At 38.2% G+C, this 5067-nt stretch overlaps 1 pseudogene; it reads right to left on the bottom strand.

Annotated features, from left to right (window-relative positions):
• Positions 1-1112: 1112 nt before the first annotated feature.
• LOC110293303 lies at positions 1113-2432 on the bottom strand (annotated as a pseudogene).
• Between the last annotated feature and the right edge of the window lie 2635 nt (positions 2433-5067).

The raw sequence follows: 5067 nt of genomic DNA, 5'->3' as shown, positions 1-5067 counted from the left end.
ATTGTGAGAAGTACCTGAAAGTTCTATATAAGCATCTGTGGGTGGCAAGAAGAAAGAAATACTTGACCACTCTTGGGCTTTTGCAACCTCAAAGTCCAACCCCAGTGACATACTTCTTAGTACAAAGTCACACCTACCCGTAAAATGCCATACTTCCCAATCTTCAATTAGTGCCACTCCCTGATGTCTAAGCATTCAAGTACATGAGCCTATCAGGTCCATTATTATCCAAAACGCTATAATAAATTGTCTATCTACCTCTTTGTCTATCTATCTATCTATCTATCAATCATCTACCTCTTCTAAACATTTACTTATCTATTCATAATCCACTTATCTATGGTCTATTTATATTATCAACACCTGTCATCTATCTATAAATAGTAATTCTTTTTTTAATTAGATATTTTCTTTATTTACATTTCAAATGTTATTCAATTTCCTATTTTCCCTTCTGAAAATCCCTTATCCTCTCCCCCCTCCCACAAGTAGTAATTCTTGAAGAAACATTTTTTTAACTTTAGATCAAACAGCATAATTCATTCTGTAGTAACTTTCTTGAAGCTTTTATGTATGCTATAATTCCTTTGCTTTCTTTTTATACATAGTAGAATTAGCTTGCAAATGTTGACAGCAAAATAATCCTGCTGAGATTTTTGACTGACTGTTTTGTACTTGTAGGTTAAACTAGATAGAGTTTACTTCTTAATAATACTAATTATTTCAATCATAAGTGTGATATAATTTTTCACTTATTTGGGTCCTTAATTATATATTAGTGGTTTGTTGGGTTCTAGCATAAAAATCTTGTATGTATCTCATTATATTTATATTTAAATATTTAATTAACTTTGCTATTATGATAGATGTTGACTTCCAAGTAGTCATTGAAATAGCTCCTAAGCATTGCACAGAAATCCTTTTTTATCCCTCAAGGAGGAGCTTACCGTTCAGATTTTCACTGTAAGACACAATGTTACCCCACAGAATTTTGTTGATCTTGTTTATCAGAAATATAACTTCTCTTTCCAATTTGCTGGGATTTTATAACAAATAAAATGCTTTTCATGTATATGTATACATATACATATTTCTTTTTACAACTTGTCTTCTCAATATTGAGTTTCCTTTAATGACCCCCCATCTCCCTTGAAGGGTAGATGCAGGCAGCTAGATGACTGGCAAGACATGAAGATCTTGCCTTGATTGATGGCTTTGTTCACGTGAAGGCCCCCTTCCAGGAAAAGTCCTCACCAACCAGGGTCTGGGTCTCCTCCCTACCAGGATCCAGTTTCTGCCATGTATAAGACTCATAATTCACCTGCCAATCTGGATTCAGTGGAAAGGCAAGCTCTTGGCCTCTGAAGACCCAACAGAGATGGAACTGCTGTTGTTGGTTCCAAAGAGGACAACACTAGCAAAGGCATTTTTACTCAGTTTGTCCAATTGCTGGAACATTCCAGTGATGAGGTTGCAACTCATGAAGGTCTGGGTGAGCTCTTCAGGGAAATAGTACTCAGCATACCGCAGAGACCATCCATCTTTTTCAAAGTGTTCCCAACAATACGGCACTGCCACAGAGAGGGTGTCCTCATTGGAGTACTTATGCTTAAACTCATCCAACACACTCCTGGGCAAGCGAGCGAAAGGGTCTTTGGCCTTGGGCTCAGCAGCCGATGCCTGCTCACACTCATCCATCTCTTCTTCAGGAGCTGGACAGCTGTCTTTTTTGCCCTTTCTGCTCAGCCTGGGGCTTCTGTTTCTCCTCTCATGAACCCTTTTGTTTCCTTGTGGTTTTCTTTTTTATGTTGCCTTTCTGCAAACTTCTTAGCATCAAACTGGGCCATCTTCTCACACAGCTTCACCTCCCCAAAGATGGCCCTGAACTGGGACTGGTTAAGGCAGTTAAGGAAAAGAAGGCTCCAAAACCTGTTTATAGAGCCACAATAGGGTGCAGACAACTGTGATATCAGCCAGTGTCACTCGCTCATCCACTAGAAAAGTCCATGTCTTTAAGTGAGTGTCCAGCAGCCTCAGGATTTGCTTCACTTCCTCTTTTGCATTTTCACTGGCCTGTTTGTTGTGGTGCATAATGCCCAACCAGGTGCTAGCTGGAGGAATGATGTCACTGTCAGCAAAGCTCATCCCCTGCACCACCTGAGCTGCTGCCTCTGGTGTACTTCCCTGCAGCTCCTCGTTGCTTACATAATAGGAGATGGCATTGCTCTCAAACACACAGAATTTGTCATCAACCTCAAATGCTGAAACCTTGAGGGCAGGACATTTTTTGAGAAATTCAGAAGTGTAGTTGGTTTGGCCAAACTGAAATAGTGTGGAGAGCACTTGGACCTGAGACCCACTGTACTGAGCAATGATAAGGGCCTTGAAGGTCTTCCAGTTTTCAGGGTATGTTCCAGGGTCCCAGACACCATGGTGATTCTGCAGAGAAAGGGGCTCTTTTTAACAATTTAAAAAGATTAATCAGACTAGCTTTCTTGTCACCAATTTGATAGGATTTTACCTGAGTCTGTCTCTAGATTATGTCTTGATCTTTCTATTCTTTCTCTCCTTTGTTTTTTGTTTGTTTGTTTGTTTTTTAGTATTTCTGTGGTATGTGAATAAGACTTTACATCTCATGTATTTGAACCTGGTAAAGAACATATATCATTTTCTAATAGGTCTACCATATAGGGGCCTGTGTCAATCTGTTCAGATTCAGGTTGTATTCATCATAACCATTCTCCCTCTTCATGGGATTCTTCCAGATGAAATCTCTATACTTTGTGCAAACATAGTTTTCTTCCTACACCTTTCTTGATGTCAAAATTAAATGTAACACTTTTTGAAATGTAGGATCAAAATCCTATTTAACGGTCATTATTAGACAACTTGATATATCTTGATTGAATTATAACTTCAACAATTAATTCTTCTGACTTTCTTCACCTTGTTTCTCTTTAGATGTTTTGTTATTTTTGTTGTACTATCATTTTAAGAATGGAATTTTGTTTTGTTTTTATTATATTTCTAACTAATTTTGTTTTTTTCATATTTTAAGGTTTATTTATATTATTAATTATTCATTTTACATCCCACTCACTGCCCCACTCCCAGTCACCCCTCCCATAATCCTTTCTCTATCCTCCTTCCTTTTTTCCTCTGAGCCAGTGGGGACTCCACTGGCTATCTCCCCACCCTGGCACATCAAGTTTCTGTGAGGCTAGGGACATCCTTTCCCACTGTGAACAGACGTGTAAGTCCAGCCTGAAGAACACATTCTATGTAGTGGAAACAGCTTTTGGGAAAGATTCTGCTCCAGTTGTTCAGGATCCACATGAAGACTAACCTGCACATCTGATACATATATGAGTAGATGCCTAGGTCCAGTCAATGTATGTTCTTTGGTTGGTGGTTCAGACTCTAAGAATGACAAGGGTTTAGGTTAGTAGATTCTATTGGTTCTTCTGTGAAGTTCCTATGCCTTTAGTTGTCTCAGTCTTTCCTCCAATTCTTCCATAAGAATCCCCAAGCTCCATCCATGATTTGGCTTTGGGTGTCTACATCTATCTGAGTCAGCTGTTGGGTGGAGCCTCTCAAATGGGAGCTAGACTCCTGTCTGCAAGTGTAATAGAGTATCATTAATAGTGTCAGGAATTGGTGCTTGACAATGGTGTGGGTCTTAAGTTGGGCTGGTTATTGTTTGGCCATTCCCTCAATCTCTGGTCCATCCCTGTCTTTGCATTTCTTCTAGACAGAATAAGTTATGGGTTGAAAGTTTTGTGGGTGGATTGGTGTCCCTATTTCTCCATTGGGATTCCTGCCTCACAACCGGAAGTAGCCTCTTCAGGTTTCATTTCCACGGTGCTCTGAGTCACAGCTAAGGTCATCCCCACTTGGCACCTCACTTATCCCAGGTCACTATCTCTACCCAGGAGATGGTCCCTACCTCCCCATGCCTGTCAGTTGCAGATTTTCATTCATTCTCATGGCCGTCGGCCACCTCTTCTGTCCTTCCCTACACCTGATTCTATCTCCTCCATTCTCCTTCTCATACCCTCTTCCACCCAATTTTTTCAGGCCATCTAACTCTTGAGACTGTTTTATTTCCTTTTCTATGGGAGATTCAAGCATTCTAGCTCATGTCTTCCTTCTTGTTTAGTTTCTTTGAGTCTGTGGAATGTAGCATGGGTATCCTATATTTTCTGGCTAATATCCACTTACAGGTACATACAATTCATGTACTTTTGGGACTGGGTTAACTCACTCAGGATGACATTCTCAAGACCTATGCATTTGTCTGCAAAATTTATGATCTCTTTGTTTTTAATAGTTGAATAGTAATCCATTGTGTAGATTTAATACATTTTCTTTATCCATTCTTTAGCCAAGGGAAATGTCAGTTGTTTCGAGTTTCTGGCTAATATGAATAAAGCTGCTATGAGTATAGTTGAACAAGTGTCTTTGTGGGATTGTGGGACATTTTTGGGTGACTTTAAGATATGTTTTCCAGGCATATCAGTGAGCATACTTAGGTAAAACATCACTTTAGTCTAAACAATCTTTAAAATATAAATATATTCCATTATTATATATACTTCTATTTCAATTTTCCTATTATATTTTACTTTGCCTGCATGTGTATATGTTTGTAAACAAAGTCCAGTCACAGCATACACCCATATCTATACACCATAAATAGACATTCACATGTGTACACACAGACTCACAATAATAATAATAAATAAAATCTAACAGGTTAAAACTGCAGCTCAAGAGGCACTTGGTTGTCTGATTAGTGAGTTCTATTTTATGGCATCCTGGATATAATTCATTCACATCTGTATATTTTAAATGTTTATTATCTTACAATAGTAGAAATTAATTTTAGAGAATAAAAGCTGTTGGAATTTTGTTCATTGCTAAATTCAAAATTTCTAAAATAATACTTAACACATAGGTATCTTTCTTTAAGCAGCAATAAAGTATTGAAAGGATTGGTATACACAAAAGAGTATTCCAATATCCATCAGGAATACTTTCCATTTTCATATCATTTCTCCAGCTAAA

The sequence above is a fragment of the Mus caroli genome, chromosome 4 (assembly GCF_900094665.2).
Source record: "Mus caroli chromosome 4, CAROLI_EIJ_v1.1, whole genome shotgun sequence".
NCBI lineage: Eukaryota > Metazoa > Chordata > Mammalia > Rodentia > Muridae > Mus > Mus caroli.
Note: the sequence above shows the minus strand (reverse complement) of the source record. Positions and strands in the feature narration are given on the sequence as shown.